The sequence below is a fragment of the Synchiropus splendidus genome, unplaced genomic scaffold, assembly GCF_027744825.2.
Source record: "Synchiropus splendidus isolate RoL2022-P1 unplaced genomic scaffold, RoL_Sspl_1.0 HiC_scaffold_20, whole genome shotgun sequence".
Classification (NCBI taxonomy): domain Eukaryota; kingdom Metazoa; phylum Chordata; class Actinopteri; order Syngnathiformes; family Callionymidae; genus Synchiropus; species Synchiropus splendidus.
Window position 1 is genome coordinate 529,031 of NW_026527054.1, and position 21,583 is coordinate 550,613.

Below are 21,583 nucleotides of genomic sequence, written 5' to 3' on the forward strand. Positions count from 1 at the left end.
CTGAAGCTTCCCAGCAAAGTTATGGCATAATGCCGAAAACGCGTTTTCAGCCTGAGATAAGGTGGGTTCCGGAACGCCAAACATAAAAATGTTGATAACTTTGGAAAAACACTTCAGACAGCTTAGATTTGATGTGCAACTACTAGAAAGACCCTTTCTGCTATAGTGGGAGGTCAAAATTTCATGTTCTGAAGCTTCCCATGGAAAGTTATGGGACAATGCAGAAAAAGATTTTTCATCCTGAGATAAGGTCGATTACGGAACGCGAAACATAAAAATGTTCATAACTTTCGAAAAACACTTCAGACAGCTTAGATTTGATGTGCAACTACTAGAAAGACCCTTTCTGGTATAGTGGGACGTGAAAATTTTATGTTCTCAAGCTTCCCTGCAAAGTTATGGCACAATGCAGAAAACGCGTTTTCAGCTTCTGATAAGGTGGGTTCCAGAACGCCAAACATAAAAATGTTGATAACTTTGGAAAAACACTTCAGACATCTTAGATTTGATGTGCAACTACTAGAAAGACCCTTTCTACTATAGTGGGACGTGAAAATTTCATGTTCTGAAGCTTCCCAGCAAAGTTATGGCATAATGGCGAAAACGCGTTTTCAGCCTGAGATAAGGTGGGTTCCGGAACGCCAAACATAAAAATGTTGATAACTTTGGAAAAACACTTCAGACAGCTTAGATTTGATGTGCAACTACTAGAAAGACCCTTTCTGCTATAGTGGGAGGTCAAAATTTCATGTTCTGAAGCTTCCCATGGAAAGTTATGGGACAATGCAGAAAAAGATTTTTCATCCTGAGATAAGGTCGATTACGGAACGCGAAACATAAAAATGTTCATAACTTTCGAAAAACACTTCAGACAGCTTAGATTTGATGTGCAACTACTAGAAAGACCCTTTCTGGTATAGTGGGACGTGAAAATTTTATGTTCTCAAGCTTCCCTGCAAAGTTATGGCACAATGCAGACAACGCGTTTTCAGCCTGAGATAAGGTGGGTTCCGGAACGCCAAACATAAAAATGTTGATAACTTTCGAAAAACACTTCAGACAGCTTAGATTTGATGTGCAACTACTAGAAAGACCCTTTCTGCTATCATGGGACCTGAAAATTTCATGTTCTGAAGCTTCCCTGCAAAGTTATGGGACAATGCAGAAAACAATTTTTCATCCTGAGATAAGGTCGATTCCGGAACGCCAAACATAAATATGTTGATAACTTTGGAAAAACACTTCAGACAGCTTAGATTTGATGTGCAACTACTAGAAAGACCCTTTCTGCTATAGTGGGAGGTGAACATTTCATGTTCTGAAGCTTTCCTGCAAAGTTATGGCACAAGGTAGAAAAAGCGTTTTCAGCCTGAGATAAGGTGGGTTCCGGAATGCAAAACAAAAAAATGTTGATAACTTTCGAAAAACCCATCAGACAGCTTAGATTTGATGTGCAACTACTAGAAAGACCCTTTCTGCTATAGTGGGAGGTTAAAATTTCATATTCTGCAGCTTCCCTCCAAAGTTATGGCACAATGCAAAAAAAGCGTTTACAGCCTGAGATAAGGTGGGTTCCGAAACGCCTAACATAAAAATGTTGATAACTTTGGAAAAACACTTCAGACAGCTTAGATTTCATGTGCAACTATTAGAAAGACCCTTTCTGCTATAGTGGGAGGTGAAAATTTCATGTTCTGAAGCTTCCCTGCAAAGTTATGGCACAATGCAGAAAACGCGTTTTCAGCCTGAAATAAGGTCGATTCCGGAATGCCAAACATAAAAATGTTGATAACTTTGGAAAAACACTTCAGACAGCTTAGATTTGATGTGCAACTACTAGAAAGACCCTTTCTGCTATAGTGGGAGTTCAAAACTTCAATTTCTGAAGCTTCCCTGCTGTCGCGGGACGAAGGGACGAGCGAGCTAAAGCCACGTAGGAGGACGTGGTGTAGGACCCAAGTGCAAGTGGTTATAGGCACAGGAGGCAGGAGGGAATTATAAATAATATTTAATAATTAAACAAACTAAAACAGAACAGAAAGCGTCACCGAACCGGGAGAAACAGAGCGACCACAGAATGTAAAAACAGTAACGGAAGTGCACAAAAAATTAGTAAAAAGTCAAAACAGAAAGCGTCACCGAACCGGGAGTTAAATGAACTTAAATCACAAATGAAAACCGAGAATAAACTACAAAAGAAAACCAAGAAACACGCCGCAAAACGGCAAGAAACCAAAAACACTAACTCAGGACAGCAGGGTTAAAACAATGTAACAAAAGAACTAGCAGGCGTACAGAAGTAAAAGCCGAACACAGGGAGAGAGACACAAGAACCGCAGAAGCCGAACACAGGGAGAGACACGAGAACCGCAGAAGCCGAACACAGGGAGAGACACGAGAACCGGGAGTTACCACAGGGGATCGAGAGGAGTCCAAAATCACAGGAATCACCACAGGGAACGTGGAAACACACAGGGACTAGGAGAAGTGGCAGGAAACAAAGACACAAAACGATCTGGCCCACGTTGCTGGAGCCCAGGTGTTCTTGAAGACCGTAATCAGGGGGTAATCGGCTCCAGCCGTGTGCCAAAGGAAACAGAGGGAGAGAAGCAAAACCAGGACTAGGAGCCTGGAAGCGGAGCCATGACAGTACCCCCCCCTTAAAGAACACCTCTTGGTGTTCCACCAGTCCTGGATGGACGGTCGTCGTAGACGAGGGGAGGAGGAGGCCCATTGGAGCGACTGGAAGAGCCGGGCTGCAGCGACCCGGAAGACAAGCTGGGGTACTGGAGAGGTGGCGGGTGGGAAGTTGCGGCTGGGGTCTTCGGGAGGCTTGGGAGCCACGCTGAAGACGTCGGGAGGCGGCGGCGGCGGCGGCTTGGGAGCCACGCTGAAGACGTCGGGAGGCGGCGGCGGCTTGGGAGCCACGCTGAAGACGTCGGGAGGCGGCGGCGGCGGCGGCTTGGGAGCCACGCTGGAGACGTCGGGAGCCGGCGGCGGCTGCTTGGGAGCCACGCTGGAGACGTCGGGAGGCGGCGGCGGCTTGGGAGCCACGCTGGAGACGTCGGGAGGCGGCGGCGGCGGCTTGGGAGCCACGCTGGAGACGTCGGGAGGCGGCGGCGGCGGCTTGGGAGCCACGCTGGAGACGTCGGGAGGCGGCGGCGGCGGCTTGGGAGCCACGCTGGAGACGTCGGGAGGCCACGGCGGCGGCGACTTGGGAGCCACGCTGGAGACGTCGGGAGGCCGCGGCGGCGGCGACTTGGGAGCCACGCTGGAGACGTCGGGAGGCCGCGGCGGCGGCGACTTGGGAGCCACGCTGGAGACGTCGGGAGGACGCGGCGGCGGCGACTTGGGAGCCACGCTGGAGACGTCGGGAGGCCGCGGCGGCGGCGACTTGGGAGCCACGCTGGAGACGTCGGGAGGCCGCGGCGGCGGCGACTTGGGAGCCACGCTGGAGACGTCGGGAGGCCGCGGCGGCGGCGGCTTGTGAGCCACGCTGGAGACGTCGGGAGGCCGCGGCGGCGGCGGCTTGTGAGCCACGCTGGAGACGTCGGGAGGCCGCGGCGGCGGCTTGTGAGCCACGCTGGAGACGTCGGGAGGCCGCGGCGGCGGCTTGGGAGCTACGCTGGAGACGTCGGGAGGAGACAGCGGCTTGGGAGCCGCGTAGGGGCCATCGGGAGGAGACAGCGGCTTGGGAGCCGCGTAGGGGCCATCGGGAGGAGACAGCGGCTTGGGAGCCGCGTAGGGGCCATCGGGAGGAGACAGCGGCTTGGGAGCCGCGTAGGGGCCCTCGGGAGGAGACAGCGGCTTGGGAGCCTCGTAGGGGCCCTCGGGAGGAGACAGCGGCTTGGGAGCCGCGTAGGGGCCCTCGGGAGGAGACAGCGGCTTGGGAGCCGCGTAGGGGCCCTCGGGAGGAGACGGCTCGGGAGCCGCGTAGGGGCCCTCGGGAGGAGACGGCCCGGGAGCCGCGTAGGGGCCCTCGGGAGGAGACGGCCTGGGAGCCGCACAGGAAGGTTCGGGAGACGGCGGCCTGGGAGCCGCGCAGGAAGGTTCGGGAGGCGACGGCTTGGGAACCGCGCCGGAGTTTTTGGGAGGCAGCGGCCTGACCAGGGGAGGCGCCGGCTGGAGAGCTGCGCCAGAGAACAGGGGAGGCGCCGGCTGGAGAGCCGCGCCGGAGACCAGGGGAGGCGCCGGCTGGAGAGCCGCGCCGGAAAACAGGGGAGGCGCCGGCTGGAGAGCCGCGCCGGAAAACAGGGGAGGCGCCGGCTGGAGAGCCGCGCCAGAGACCAGGGAAGGCGCCGGCTGGAGAGCCGCGCCAGAGACCAGGGAAGGCGCCGGCTGGAGAGCCGCGCCAGAGACCAGGGAAGGCGCCGGCTGGAGAGCTGCGCCGGAAAACATGGGAGGCGTCGGCTGGAGAGCCGCGCCGGAAAACATGGGAGGCGTCGGCTGGAGAGCCGCGCCGGAAAACATGGGAGGCGTCGGCTGGAGAGCCGCGCCGGAAAACATGGGAGGCGCCGGCTGGGGAGGCGCCAGCTGGAGAGCCGCTGGCTGGAGGGCCGCGCCGGAGACCACGGGAGGCGCCGTCTGGAGAGCAGCGCCGGAGACCACAGGAGGCACCAGCTTGAGAGCAGCGCCGGAGACCACGGGAGGCGCCGGCTTGAGAGCTGCGCCGGAGACCACGGGAGGCGCCGGCTTGAGAGCTGCGCCGGAGACCACGGGAGACGCCGGCTTGAGAGCTGCGCCGGAGACCACGAGAGGCGGCGGCTTGAGAGCTGCGCCGGTGTCCACGGGAGGCGAAGACGGGGAAACACAAGAGTCACGAAAAAAAATATCACGGGCGGGAACCGACAGAATTGGCTCCGACGGAAGAGCAGAAGAAGCAAGTGGAACACCGGACATAGCAGAGCGGGAGGAAAGCCGCGTGACTGATTGAGCTATTGAGTCCAACACCTCAAAAATGGACAGAGTCATCCTCTCCATATTACCTATACTGGTGGCCTGAGCGGCTAGCTCGTCCTGCCAGCCCTTCAACACTGCTGGGTCTATTAACATGGCCAGATCGTTTCTGTCACGAGTGACGAAGGGACGAGGGAGCTAAAGCCACGTAGGAGGACGTGGTGTAGGACCCAAGTGCAAGTGGTTATAGGCACAGGAGGCAGGAGGGAATTATAAATAATATTTAATAATTAAACAAACTAAAACAGAACAGAAAGCGTCACCGAACCGGGAGAAACAGAGCGAACACAGAATGTAAAAACAGTAACGGAAGTGCACAAAAAATTAGTAAAAAGTCAAAACAGAAAGCGTCACCGAACCGGGAGTTAAATGAACTTAAATCACAAATGAAAACCGAGAATAAACTACAAAAGAAAACCAAGAAACACGCGGCAAAACGGCAAGAAACCAAAAACACTAACTCAGGACAGCAGGGTTAAAACAATGTAACAAAAGAACTAGCAGGCGTACAGAAGTAAAAGCCGAACACAGGGAGAGAGACACAAGAACCGCAGAAGCCGAACACAGGGAGAGACACGAGAACCGCAGAAGCCGAACACAGGGAGAGACACGAGAACCGGGAGTTACCACAGGGGATCGAGAGGAGTCCAAAATCACAGGAATCACCACAGGGAACGTGGAAACACACAGGGACTAGGAGAAGTGGCAGGAAACAAAGACACAAAACGATCTGGCCCACGTTGCTGGAGCCCAGGTGTTCTTGAAGACCGTAATCAGGGGGTAATCGGCTCCAGCCGTGTGCCAAAGGAAACAGAGGGAGAGAAGCAAAACCAGGACTAGGAGCCTGGAAGCGGAGCCATGACACCTGCAAAGCTATGGCACAATTCCGAATACGCGTTTTCAGCCTGAGATAAGGTCGATTCCGGAACGAAAAACATAAAAATGTTGATAACTTCGGAAAAACACCTCGGACAGCTTAGATTTGATGAGCCATTACTAGAAAGACCCTTTCTGCTATAGTGGGTGGTGAAAATTCGATGTTCTGAAGCTTCCCTGAAAAGTTATGGCACAATATGTAAAATGCGTTTTCAGCCTGAGATAAGGTGGGTTCCGGAACGCCAAACATAAAAATGTGGACAACTTTGGAAAAACACTTCAGACAGCTTAGATTTGAAGTGCAACTACGAGAAAGACCCTTTCTGCTATAGTGGGAGGTGAAAATTTCATGTTCTCAAGCGTCCCTGTGATGTTATGGCACAATGCACAAAAACTCTTTTTCAGCCTGAGATAAGGTGGGTTTCGGAACGCCAAACATAAAAGTGTTGAAAACTTTGGTAAAACACTTCAGACAGCTTAGATTTGATGTGCAACTACTAGAAAGACCCTTTCTGCTATAGTGGGATGTGAAAATTTCATGTTCTGAAGCTTCCCTGCAAAGTTATATCACAATGCAGAAAACGCATTTTCAGCCAGAGATAAGGTCGATTCTGGAATGCCAAACATAAAAATGTTGATAACTTTGGAAAAACACTTCAAACAGCTTAGATTTGATGTGCAACTACTAGAAAGACCCTTTCTGCTATAGTGGGAGGTGAAAATTTCATGTTCTGAACCTTCCCTTAGAATATATGGCACAATGCAGAAAATGTGTTTTCAGCCTGAGATAAGGTGGGTTCCAGAACGCCAAACATAAAAATGTTGTTAACTTTGGAAAAACACTTCAGACAGCTTAGATTTGATCTGCAACTACTACAAAGACCCTTTCTGCTATAGTGGGTTGTGAAAAATTCATGTTCTGAAGCTTCCCTGCAAAGTTATGGCACAATGCGTAAAACGCGTTTTAAGCCTGAGATAAGGTCGATTCCGGAACGCCAAACATAAAAATGTTGATAACTTTGGAAAAATGCTTCAGACAGCTTAGGTTTGATGTGCAACTACAAGAAAGACCTTTTCTGCTATAGTGGAAGTTTAAAATGTAATGTTCTGAAGCTCCCCTGAAAAGTTATGGCACAATGCAGAAAATGCGTGTTCAGCCTGAGATAAGGTCGATTCCGGAACGCCAAACATAAAAATGTTGATGACTTTGGAAAATCACTTCAGACAGCTTAGATTTGATCTGCAACTACTAGAAAGACCCTTTCTGCTATAGGGGGAGGTGAAAATTTCATGTTCTGAAGCTTTATGCAGAGTTATGGCACAATGCGTGAAACGCTTTTTCAGCCTGAGATAATGTGGGTTCCCGAACGCCAAACATAAAAATGTTGAAAACTTTGGAAAAACACTTCAGACAGCTTAAATTTGATGTGCAACTACTAGAAAGACCCTATATGCTATTATGGGAGGTGAAAATGTCATGTTCTGATGCATCCCTGCAAAGTTATGGCACAATGCAGAAAACGCGTTTTCAGCCTGAGATAAGATCGATTCCATTACGCCAAACATAAAAATGTTGACAACTTTGGAAAAACATTTCAGACAGCTTAGATTTCACGTGAAACTACTAGAAAGACCCTTTCTGCTATAGTGGGAGGTGAAAATTTCATGTTCTGAAGCTTCCCTGCAAAGTTGTGGCACAATGCGTAAAACGCTTTTTCAGCCTGAGATAAGGTCGATTCCGGAACGCCAAACATAAAAATGTTGATAACTTTGGAAAGCCACTTCAGACAGCTGAGATTTGATGTGCAACTACTAGAAAGACCCTATCTACTATAGCGGCAAGTGAATATTTCATGTTCTGTGGCATCCCTGCAAAGTTATGGCACAATGCAAAAAACACGTTTTCAGACTGAGATAAGGTGGGTTCCAGAACGCCAAACTTAAAAAAGTAGATAACTTTGGAAAAACACTTCAGACAGCTTACATTTGATGTCTAACTACTAGAAAGACACTTTCTGCTATAGTGGGAGGTGAAAATTTCATGTTCTGAAGCTTCCCTGCCAAGTTATGGCACATTTCCGAAAACGCGTTTTCAGTCTGAGATAAGGTCGATTTCGGAACGCCAAACATAAAAATGTTGATAACTTTGGAAAAACAGTTTAGACAGCTTAGATTTGATGTGCAACTACTAGAAAGACCCTTTCTGCTATAGTGGGAGCTGTAAATTTCATGTTCTGAAGCTTCCCTGCAAAGTTGTGGCACAATGCATAAAACGCGTTTTCAGCCTGAGATAAGGTCGGTTCAGGAACGCCAAACATAAAAGTGTTGATAACTTTGGAAAAACACTTCAAACAGCTTAGATTTGATGTGCAACTAGTAGAAAGACCCTTTCTACTATACTGGGAGGTGAAAATTTCATGTTCTGAAGCTTTATGCAAAGTTATGGCACAATGCGTAAAATGCGTTTTCAGCCTGAGATAAGGTGGATTCCGGAACGCCAAACATAAAAATGTTGATAACTTTGGAAAAACACTTCAGACAGCTTAGATTTGATGTGCAACTGCTCGAAAGCCCTTTTCTGCTATAGTGGGTGGAGAAAATTCGATGTTCTGAATCTTCCCTGGAAAGTTATGGCCCGATGCGTAAACCACGTTTTCAGCCTGAGATGAGGTCGATTCCGAAACGCCAAACGTAAAAATGTTTATCACTTTGCAACAACACTTCAGACAGCTTAGATTTGATGTGCAACTACTCGAAAAACCCTTTCTGCTATAGTGTTAGGTCGAAAATTTCATGTTCTGAAGCTTCCCTGGAAAGTTATGGGACAATTCAGAAAACAATTTTTCATCCTGAGATACGGTCGATTCTGTAACGCCAAACATAAAAATGTTGATAACTTTGGAAAAACACTTCAGACAGCTTAGATTTGATGTGCAACTACTAGAAAGACACTTTCTGCTATAGTGGGAGGTGAACATTTCATGTTCTGAAGCTTCCCTGCAAAGGTATGGCACAATGCAGAAAACGAATTTTCAGCCTGAGATAAGATGGTTTCCGGAACGCCAAACATAAAAATGTTGATAAGTTTGGAAAAACACTTCAGACAGCTTAGCTTTAATGTGCAACTACTAGAAAGACCCTTTCTGCTATAGTGGGAGGTGAAAATTTCATGTTCTGAAGCTTTATGCAAAGTTATGGCACAATGCGTAAAACGCGTTTACAGCCTGAGATAAGGTGGGTTTCGGAACGCCAAACATAAAAGTGTTGATAACTTTCGAAAAACACTTCAGACAGCTTAGATTTGTTGTGCAACTACGAGAAAGACCCTTTCTGCTATAGTGAGAAGTGAACATTTCATATTCTGCAACTTTCCTGCAAAGTGATGGCACAATGCAGAAAACGCGTTTTCAGCCTGAGATAAGGTTGATTCCGGAACGCCAAACATAAGGATGTTGATAACTTTGGAAAAACACTTCAGACAGGTTAGATTTGATGTGCAACTACTAGAAGGACCCTTTCTGCTATAGTGGCAGGTTAAAATTTCATGTTCTGAAGTTTCCCTCCAAAGTTATGGCACAAAGCAGAAAACGCGGTTACAGCCTGAGATAAGGTGGGTTCCGGAACGCCAAACATTAAAATGTTGATAACTTTGGAAAAAAACTTCAGACAGCTTAGATTTGACGAGCAACTACTAGAAAGATCCTTTCTGGTATAGTGGGAGGTGAAAATTTCATGTTCTGAAGCTTCCCTGCAAAGTTATGGCACAATGCAGAAAACACGTTTTCAGCCTGAGATGAGGTGGGTTCCGGAACGCCAAACATAAAAATTTTGAAAACTTTGGAAAAACACTTCAGACAGCTTAGATATGACGTGCAACTACTATAAAGACCTTTTCTGCTATTGTGGAACTTTAAAATGTCATTTTCTGATGCATCCCTGCAAAGTTATGGAACAATGCAGAAAACGGGGTGTTCAGCCTGAGATAAGGTTGATTCCGGAACGTCAAACATAAAAATGTTGATAACTTTGGAAAGCCACTTCAGACAGCTTAGATTTGATGTGTAACTACTAGAAAGACACTTTCTGCTATAGTGGCAGGTTAAAATTTCATGCTCTGGAACTTCCCTGCAAAGTTATGGCACAATGCAGAAAACGCGTTTTCAGCCTGAGAGACGGTAGGTTCCAGAACGCCAAACATAAAAATGTTGATAACTTCGGAAAAACACTTCAGACAGCTTAGATTTGATGTTTAAGTACTAGAAAGACCCATTCTACTATAGTGGGTGGTGAAAATTTCATGTTCTGTGGCATCCCTGCAAAGTTATGGCACAATGCAAAAAACACGTTTTCAGACTGAGATAAGGTGGGTTCCAGAACGCCAAACATAAAAATGTTGATAACTTTGGAAAAACTCTTTAGACAGCTTAGATTTGTTGTGCAACTACTAGAAAGACCCTTTCTGCTATAGTGGGAGGTGAAAATTTCATGTTCTGAAGCTTTATGCAAAGTTATGGCACAATGCGTAAAACGCGTTTTCAGCCTGAGATAAGGTCGATTCCGGAACGCCAAACATGAAAATGTTGATAGCTTTGGAAAAACACTTCAGACAGCTTCGATTTGATGTGCAACTACAAGACAGACCCTTTCTGCAACAGTGGGATGTTTAAATGTCATGTTCTGAAGCTTCCCTGCAAAGTTATAGCACAATGCAGAAAAGGCGTTTTCAATGAGGTGCGATCCCGAACGCCAAACATAAAAATGTTGATAACTTTCGAAAAACACTTCAGACAGCTTAGATTTGTTGTGCAACTACTAGAAAGACCCTTTCTGCTATAGTGAGAGGTGAAAATTTCATATTCTGCAGCTTTCCTGCAAAGTGATGGCACAATGCAGAAAACGCGTTTTCAGCCTGAGATAAGGTTGATTACGGAACGCCAAACATAAGGATGTTGATAACTTTGGAAAAACTCTTCAGACAGGTTAGATTTGATGTGCAACTACTAGAAGGACCCTTTCTGCTATGGTGGCAGGTTAAAATTTCATGTTCTGAAGCTTCCCTGCAAAGTTATGGCACAATTCCGAAAACGCGTTTTCAGCCTGAGATTAGGTCGATTCCGAAACACCAAACAGAAAAATGTTGATAACTTCGGGAAAACACTTCAGACAGCTTAGATTTGATGTGCAACTACTAGAAAGACCCTTTCTGCTATAGTGGGATGTGAAAATGTCATGTTCTGAAGCTTCCCTGCAAAGTTATGGCACAATGCAGAAAACGTGTATTCAGCCTGAGATAAGGTCGATTCCGAAACGCCAAACATAAAAATGTTGATAACTTTCGAAAAACACGTCAAACAGCTTAGATTTGATGTGCAACTACTAGAAAGACCCTTTCTGCTATAGTGGGATGTGAAAATGTCATGTTCTGAAGCTTCCCTGCAAAGTTATGGCACAAGGCAGAAAAAGCGTTTTCAGCCTGTGATAAGGTGGGTTCCGGAACGCAAAACAAAAAAATGTTGATAACTTTCGAAAAACCCATCAGACAGCTTAGATTAGATGTGCAACTACTAGAAAGACCCTTTCTGCTATAGTGGGAGGTGAAAATTTCATGTTCTGAAGCTTCCCTGCAAAGTTATGGCACAATGCAGAAAACGCGTTTTCAGCCTGAGATAAGGTGGGTTTCGGAACGCCAAGCATAAAAATGTTGATAACTTTGGAAAAACACTTCAGACAGCTTAGATTTGATGTGCAACTACTAGAAAGACCATTTCTGCTACAGTGGGAGGTGTAAATTTCATGTTCTGAAACTTCCCTGTAAAGTTATGGCACAATGCGTAAAACGCGTTTTCAGCCTGAGATGAGGTTGATTTCAGAACGCCAAAACACAAAAATGTTGATAACTTTGGAAAAACACTTCAGACAGGTTAGATTTGATGTGCAACTACTAGAAAGACTCTTTCTGCTATAGTGGGAGGTGTAAATTTCATGTTCTGAAACTTCCCTGTAAAGTTATGGCACAATGCGTAAAACGCGTTTTCAGCCTGAGATGAGGTCGATTGCGGAACGCCAAACACAAAAATGTTGAAAACTTTCAAAAAACACTTCAGACAGTTTAGATTTGAAGTGCAAGTACGACAAAGACCCTTCCTGCTATAATGGGAATTGAAAATTTCATGTTCTGAAGCTTTCCAAAGTTATGGCACAATGGAGAAAACGCGCTCACAGCCTGAGATAAGGTGGGTTCCGGAACGCCAAACATAAAAATGTTGATAACTTTGGAAAAAAACCTTCAGACAGCTAAGATTTGATGTGTAACTACTAGAAAGACCCGTTCTGCTATAGTGGGAGGTGAAAACTTCATGTTCTGAAGCTTCCCTGCAAAGCTATGGCACAATTCCGAAAACGCGTTTTCAGCCTGAGATAAGGTCGATTCCGGAACGAAAAACATAAAAATGTTGATAACTTCGGAAAAACACATCAGACAGCTTAGATTTCATTTGCAACTACGAGAAAGACCCTTTCTGCTATAGTGGTTCGTGAAAATTCGATGTTCGGAAGCTTCCCTGCAAAGTTATGGAACAGTGCGTTAAACGCGTTTTCAGCCTGAGATAAGGTCGATTCCGGAACGCCAAACATAAAAATGTTGTTAACTTTGGAAAAACACGCCAGACAGCTTAGATGTGATGTGCTACTACTAGAAAGGCCCTTTCTGCTGCAGTGGGGGGTTAAAATTTCATGTTCTGAAGCTTCCCTGCAAAGTTATGGCACAATGCAGAAAATGCGTTTTCAGCCTCAGATAAGGTGGGTTCCGGAACGCCAAACATAAAAATGAGGACAACTTTGGAAAAACACGTCAGACAGCTTAGATGTGATGTGCTACTACTAGAAAGGCCCTTTCTGCTGCAGTGGGGGGTTAAAATTTCATGTTCTGAAACTTCCCTGCAAAGTTATATCACAATGCAGAAAACGCATTTTCAGCCAGAGATAAGGTCGATTCTGGAATGCCAAACATAAAAATGTTGATAACTTTGGAAAAACACTTCAGACAGTTTAGATTTGATGTGCAATTACTAGAAAAACCCCTTTCTGCTATAGTGAGATGTGAAAATTTCATGTTCTGAAGGTTCCCTGCAAAGTTATGGCACAATGCAGAAAAGGCGTTTTCAGCCTGAGATAAGGTGGGTTCCGGATCGCCAAACAAAAAAATATGATAACTTTGGAACAACACTTCAGACAGCTTAGATTTGATGTGCAACTACTAGAAAGACCCTTTTTTGCTATCGTGGGTGGTGAAAATTCGATGTTCTGAAGCTTCCCTGGAAAGTTATTGCACAATGCGTAAAACGCGTTTTCAGCCTGAGATGAGGTCGATTCCGGAACGCCAAACATAAAAATGTTGATAACTTTGGAAAAACACTTCAGACAGCTTAGATTTGATGTGCAACTACAAGACAGACCCTTTCTGCAATAGTGGGAGGTTAGAATTTCATATTTTGAAGTTTCCTCCAAAGTTATGGCACAATGCAGAAAACAAGTTTTCAGCCTGAGATAAGGTGGGTTCCCGAACGCCAAACATAAAAATGTTGATAACTTCGGAAAAACACTTCAGACAGCTTAGATTTGATGTGCAAGTACTAGAAAGACCATTTCTGCTATAGTGGGAGGTGAAAATTTCATGTTCTGAAGCTTCCCTGCAAAGTTATGGCACAATGCAGAAAACGCGTTTTCAGCCTGAGATAAGGTAGATTCCGGAACGCCAAACATAAAAATGTTGATAACTTTAGAAAAACACTTCAGACAGCTTAGATTTGAAGTGTAACTACTAGAAAGACCCTTTCTGCTATAGTGGGAGGTGAAAATTTCATGTTCTGAAGCTTCCCTGCAAATTTATGGCACAATGCAGAAAACGGATTTTCAGCCTGATATAAGGTGGGTTCAGGAAGGAGAAACATAAAAATGTTGATAACTTTGGAAAAACTCCAGACAGCTTAGATTTGATGTGCAACTACTAGAAAGACCATTTCTGCTATATTGGGATTTGAAAATTTCATATTCTGATGATTCCCTGCAAAGTTATGGCACAAAGCAGAAAACGCGTTTTCAGGCTGTGATAAGGTTGATTCCGTAACGCGAAACATAAAAATGTTGATAACTTTGGAAAAACACTTCAGACAGCTTAGATTTGATGTGCAACTATTAGAAAGACCCTATATGCTATTGTGGGAGGTGAAAATTTCATGTACTGATGCATCCCTGCAAAGTTATGGCACAATGCCGAAAAAGCGTTTTCAGCCTGAGATCAGGTTGATTCCGGAACGCCAAACATAAAAATGTTGATAACTTATGAAAGACACTTCAGACTGCTTAGATTTGATTTGGAATTACTAAAAAAACCCTTTCTGCTATAGTGGGAGGTGAACATTTCATGTTCTGAAGCTTCCCTGCAAAGGTATGGCACAATGCAGAAAACAAGTTTTCAGCCTGAGATAAGATGGGTTCCGGAACGCCAAACAAAAAAATGTTGATAAGTTTGGAAAAACACTTCAGACAGCTTAGCTTTAATGTGCAACTTCTAGAAAGACCCTTTCTGCTATAGTGAGAGGTGAACATTTCATATTCTGCAACTTTCCTGCAAAGTGATGGCACAATGCAGAAAACGCGTTTTCAGCCTGAGATAAGGTTGATTCCGGAACGCCAAACATAAGGATGTTGATAACTTTGGAAAAACACTTCAGACAGGTTAGATTTGATGTGCAACTACTAGAAGGACCCTTTCTGCTATAGTGGCAGGTTAAAATTTCATGTTCTGAAGCTTCCCTGCAAAGTTATGGCACAATGCAGAAAACACGTTTTCAGCCTGAGATGAGGTGGGTTCCGGAACGCCAAACATAAAAATGTTGAAAACTTTGGAAAAACACTTCAGACAGCTTAGATATGACGTGCAACTACTATAAAGACCTTTTCTGCTATTGTGGAACTTTAAAATGTCATTTTCTGATGCATCCCTGCAAAGTTATGGCACAATGCAGAAAACGGGGTGTTCAGCCTGAGATAAGGTTGATTCCGGAACGTCAAACATAAAAATGTTGATAACTTTGGAAAGCCACTTCAGACAGCTTAGATTTGATGTGTAACTACTAGAAAGACACTTTCTGCTATAGTGGCAGGTTAAAATTTCATGCTCTGGAACTTCCCTGCAAAGTTATGGCACAATGCAGAAAACGCGTTTTCAGCCTGAGAGACGGTGGGTTCCAGAACGCCAAACATAAAAATGTTGATAACTTCGGAAAAACACTTCAGACAGCTTAGATTTGATGTGTAAGTACTAGAAAGACCCTTTCTGCTATAGTGGGTGGTGAAAATTTCATGTTCTGTGGCATCCCTGCAAAGTTATGGCACAATGCAAAAAACACGTTTTCAGACTGAGATAAGGTGGGTTCCAGAACGCCAAACATAAAAATGTTGATAACTTTGGAAAAACTCTTTAGACAGCTTAGATTTGTTGTGCAACTACTAGAAAGACCATTTCTGCTATAGTGGGAGGTGAAAATTTCATGTTCTGAAGCCTTATGCAAAGTTATGGCACAATGCGTAAAACGCGTTTTCAGCCTGAGATTAGGTCGATTCCGAAACGCCAAACAGAAAAATGTTGATAACTTCGGGAAAACACTTCAGACAGCTTAGATTTGATGTGCAACTACTAGAAAGACCCTTTCTGCTATAGTGGGATGTGAAAATGTCATGTTCTGAAGCTTCCCTGCAAAGTTATGGCACAATGCAGAAAACGTGTATTCAGCCTGAGATAAGGTCGATTCCGAAACGCCAAACATAAAAATGTTGATAACTTTCGAAAAACACGTCAAACAGCTTAGATTTGATGTGCAACTACTAGAAAGACCCTTTCTGCTATAGTGGGATGTGAAAATGTCATGTTCTGAGGCTTCCCTGCAAAGTTATGGCACAAGGCAGAAAAAGCGTTTTCAGCCTGTGATAAGGTGGGTTCCGGAACGCAAAACAAAAAAATGTTGATAACTTTCGAAAAACCCATCAGACAGCTTAGATTTGATGTGCAACTACTAGAAAGACCCTTTCTGCTATAGTGGGAGGTGAAAATTTCATGTTCTGAAGCTTCCCTGCAAAGTTATGGCACAATGCAGAAAACGCGTTTTCAGCCTGAGATAAGGTGGGTTTCGGAACGCCAAGCATAAAAATGTTGATAACTTTGGAAAAACACTTCAGACAGCTTAGATTTGATGTGCAACTACTAGAAAGACCATTTCTGCTACAGTGGGAGGTGTAAATTTCATGTTCTGAAACTTCCCTGTAAAGTTATGGCACAATGCGTAAAACGCGTTTTCAGCCTGAGATGAGGTTGATTTCAGAACGCCAAACATAAAAATGTTGATAACTTTGGAAAAACACTTCAGACAGGTTAGATTTAATGTGCAACTTCTAGAAAGACCCTTTCTGCTATAGTGAGAGGTGAACATTTCATATTCTGCAACTTTCCTGCAAAGTGATGGCACAATGCAGAAAACGCGTTTTCAGCCTGAGATGAGGTGGGTTCCGGAACGCCAAACATAAAAATGTTGAAAACTTTGGAAAAACACTTCAGACAGCTTAGATATGACGTGCAACTACTATAAAGACCTTTTCTGCTATTGTGGAACTTTAAAATGTCATTTTCTGATGCATCCCTGCAAAGTTATGGCACAATGCAGAAAACGGGGTGTTCAGCCTGAGATAAGGTTGATTCCGGAACGTCAAACATAAAAATGTTGATAACTTTGGAAAGCCACTTCAGACAGCTTAGATTTGATGTGTAACTACTAGAAAGACCCTTTCTGCTATAGTGGGAGGTGAAAATTTCATGTTCTGAAGCTTCCCTGCAAAGTTATGGCACAATGCAGAAAACGCGTTTTCAGCCTGAGATAAGGTGGGTTTCGGAACGCCAAGCATAAAAATGTTGATAACTTTGGAAAAACACTTCAGACTGCTTAGATTTGATTTGGAATTACTAAAAAAACCCTTTCTGCTATAGTGGGAGGTGAACATTTCATGTTCTGAAACTTCCCTGTAAAGTTATGGCACAATGCGTAAAACGCGTTTTCAGCCTCAGATGAGGTCGATTGCCGAACGCCAACCACAAAAATGTTGAAAACTTTCAAAAAACACTTCAGACAGTTTAGATTTGAAGTGCAAGTACGACAAAGACCCTTCCTGCTATAATGGGAATTGAAAATTTCATGTTCTGAAGCTTTCCAAAGTTATGCCACAATGGAGAAAACGCGCTCACAGCCTGAGATAAGGTGGGTTCCGGAACGCCAAACATAAAAATGTTGATAACTTTGGAAAAAAACCTTCAGACAGCTAAGATTTGATGTGTAACTACTAGAAAGACCCGTTCTGCTATAGTGGGAGGTGAAAACTTCATGTTCTGAAGCTTCCCTGCAAAGCTATGGCACAATTCCGAAAACGCGTTTTCAGCCTGAGATAAGGTCGATTCCGGAACGAAAAACATAAAAATGTTGATAACTTCGGAAAAACACATCAGACAGCTTAGATTTCATTTGCAACTACGAGAAAGACCCTTTCTGCTATAGTGGTTCGTGAAAATTCGATGTTCGGAAGCTTCCCTGCAAAGTTATGGAACAGTGCGTTAAACGCGTTTTCAGCCTGAGATAAGGTCGATTCCGGAACGCCAAACATAAAAATGTTGTTAACTTTGGAAAAACACGTCAGACAGCTTAGATGTGATGTGCTACTACTAGAAAGGCCCTTTCTGCTGCAGTGGGGGGTTAAAATTTCATGTTCTGAAGCTTCCCTGCAAAGTTATGGCACAATGCAGAAAATGCGTTTTCAGCCTCAGATAAGGTGGGTTCCGGAACGCCAAACATAAAAATGAGGACAACTTTGGAAAAACACTTCAGACAGCTTAGATTTGATGTGCAACTACGAGAAAGACCCTTTCTGCTATAGTGGGAGGTGAAAATTTCATGTTCTGAAGCGTCCCTGTGATGTTATGGCACAATGCACAAAAACTCATTTTCAGCCTGAGATAAGGTGGGTTTCGGAACGCCAAACATAGAAGTGTTGAAAACTTTGGTAAAACACTTCAGACAGCTTAGATTTGATGTGCAACTACTAGAAAGACCCTTTCTGCTATAGTGGGAGGTTAAAATTTCATGTTCTGAAGCTTCCCTGCAAAGTTATATCACAATGCAGAAAACGCATTTTCAGCCAGAGATAAGGTCGATTCTGGAATGCCAAACATAAAAATGTTGATAACTTTGGAAAAACACTTCAGACAGTTTAGATTTGATGTGCAATTACTAGAAAAACCCCTTTCTGCTATAGTGAGATGTGAAAATTCCATGTTCTGAAGGTTCCCTGCAAAGTTATGGCACAAGGCAGAAAAGGCGTTTTCAGCCTGAGATAAGGTGGGTTCCGGATCGCCAAACAAAAAAATATGATAACTTTGGAACAACACTTCAGACAGCTTAGATTTGATGTGCAACTACTAGAAAGACCCTTTCTGCTATCGTGGGTGGTGAAAATTCGATGTTCTGAAGCTTCCCTGGAAAGTTATTGCACAATGCGTAAAACGCGTTTTCAGCCTGAGATAAGGTCGATTCCGGAACGCCAAACATAAAAATGTTGATAACTTTGGAAAAACACTTCAGACAGCTTAGATTTGATGTGCAACTACAAGACAGACCCTTTCTGCAATAGTGGGAGGTTAGAATTTCATATTTTGAAGTTTCCTCCAAAGTTATGGCACAATGCAGAAAACAAGTTTTCAGCCTGAGATAAGGTGGGTTCCCGAACGCCAAACATAAAAATGTTGATAACTTCGGAAAAACACTTCAGACAGCTTAGATTTGTTGTGCAAGTACTAGAAAGACCATTTCTGCTATAGTGGGAGGTGAAAATTTCATGTTCTGAAGCTTCCCTGCAAAGTTATGGCACAATGCAGAAAACGCGTTTTCAGCCTGAGATAAGGTAGATTCCGGAACGCCAAACATAAAAATGTTGATAACTTTAGAAAAACACTTCAGACAGCTTAGATTTGAAGTGTAACTACTAGAAAGACCCTTTCTGCTATAGTGGGAGGTGAAAATTTCATGTTCTGAAGCTTCCCTGCAAATTTATGGCACAATGCAGAAAACGGATTTTCAGCCTGATATAAGGTGGGTTCAGGAAGGAGAAACATTAAAATGTTGATAACTTTGGAAAAACTCCAGACAGCTTAGATTTGATGTGCAACTACTAGAAAGACCATTTCTGCTATATTGGGATTTGAAAATTTCATATTCTGATGATTCCCTGCAAAGTTATGGCACAAAGCAGAAAACGCGTTTTCAGGCTGTGATAAGGTTGATTCCGGAACGCCAAACATAAAAATGTTGATAACTTTGGAAAAACACTTCAGACAGCTTAGATTTGATGTGCAACTACTATAAAGACCCTTTCTACTATAGCGGCAGGTGAAAATTTCATGTGCTGAAGCTTTATGCAAAGTTATGGCACAATGCGTAAAACGCGTTTTCAGCCTGAGATAAGGTCGATTCAGGAACGCCAAACATAAAAAAGTTGATAACTTTTTAAATACACTTCAAACAGCTTAGATTTGATGTGCAACTACTACAAAGACCCTTTCTGCTATAGTGGGAGGTGAAAATTTTATGTTCTGAAGCTTCCCTGCAAAGTTATGGCACAATGCGTAAAACGCGTTTTCAGCCTGAGATAAGGTCGATTCCGGAACGCCAAACATAAAAATGTTGTTAACTTTGGAAAAACACTTCAGACAGCTTAGATTTGATCTGCAACTACTACAAAGACCCTTTCTGCTATAGTGGGTGGTGAAAATTTCATGTGCTGAAGCTTCCCTGCAAAGTTATGCCACAATGCGTAAAACCCATTTTCAGCCTGATATAAGGTGGGTTCAGTAACGCCAAACATAAAAATGTTGATGACTGTGGAAAAACACCAGACAGCTTAGATTTGATGTGCAACTACTAGAAAGACCCTTTCTACTATAGTGGATGGTGAAAATTTCATGTTCTAAAGGTTCCCTGCAAAGTTATGGCACAATGCAGAAAACGCATTTTCAGCCAGAGATAAGGTCGATTCTGGAACGCCAAACATAAAAATGTTGATAACTTTAGAAAAACACTTCAGACAGCTTAGATTTGAAGTGTAACTACTAGAAAGACCCTTTCTGCTATAGTGGGAGGTGAAAATTTCATGTTTTGAAGCTTCCCTGCAAAGTTATGGCACAATGCAGAAAACGCATCATCAGCCTGAGATAAGGTGGGTTCCAGAACGCCAAACATAGAAATGTTGATAACTATGGAAAAACAATTCAGACAGCTTAGATTTGTTGAGCAACTACTAGAAAGACCCTTTCTACTATAGTGGAAGGTGAAAATTTCTTGTTCTGAGGCTTCCCTGAGAAGTTATGGCACAATGCAGAAAACGCGTTTTCAGCCTGAGATAAGGTGGGTTCCGAAACGCAAAACGTAAAAATGTTGATCACTTTGGAAAAACACTTCAGACAGGTTAGATTTGATGTGCAACTACGAGAAAGACCCTTTCTGCTATAGTGGGAGGTGAAAAATTCATGTTCTAAAGGTTCCCTGCAAAGTTATGGCACAATGCAGAAAACGCATTTTCAGCCAGAGATAAGGTCGATTCTGGAATGCCAAACATAAAAATGTTGATAACTTTGGAAAAACACTTCAGACAGTTTAGATTTGATGTGCAATTACTAGAAAGACCCTTTCTGCTACAGTGAGATGTGAAAATTCGATGTTCTGAAGCTTCCCTGGAAAGTTATGGCACAATGCAGAAAACGCGTTTTCAGCCTGAGATAAGATGGGTTCCGGAACGCCAAACATAAAAATGTTGATAAGTTTGGAAAAACACTTCAGACAGCTTAGCTTTAATGTGCAACTACTAGAAAGACCCTTTCTGCTATAGTGGGAGGTGAAAATTTCATGTTCTGAAGCTTTATGCAAAGTTATGGCAAAATGCGTAAAACGCGCTTACAGCCTGAGATAAGGTGGGTTTCGGAACGCCAAACATAAAAATGTTGATAACTTTCGAAAAACACTTCAGACAGCTTAGATGTGATGTGCAACTACTAGAAAGACCCTTTCTGCTATAGTGAGAGGTGAATATGTCATGTTCTGGAGCTTACATACAAAGTTTTGGCACAATGCAGAAAACGCGTTTTCAGCCTGAGATAAGGTTGATTCCGGAACGCCAAACATAAGGATGTTGATAACTTTGGAAAAACACTTCAGACAGGTTAGATTTGATGTGCAACTACTAGAAGGACCCTTTCTGCTATAGTGGCAGGTTAAAATTTCATGTTCTGAAGCTTCCCTCCAAAGTTATCGCACAATGCAGAAAACACGTTTTCAGCCTGAGATAAGGTCGATTCCGGAACGCCAAACATAAAAAGGTTCATAATTCTGGAAAAACACTTCAGACAGCTTAGATTTGATGTGCAACTACTAGAAAGACCATTTCTGCCATTGTGGAAGTGAAAATTCGATGTTCTGAAGCTTCCCTGCAAAGTTATGCCACAATGCAGGAAACGCGTTCTCAGCCTGAGATAAGGTCGATTCAGGAACGCCAAACATAAAAATATTGATAACTTCAGAAAAACACTTCAGACAGCTTAGATTTGATGTGCAACTACTAGAAAGACCCTTTCTGCTATAGTGGGAGGTGACATTTTTTTGTT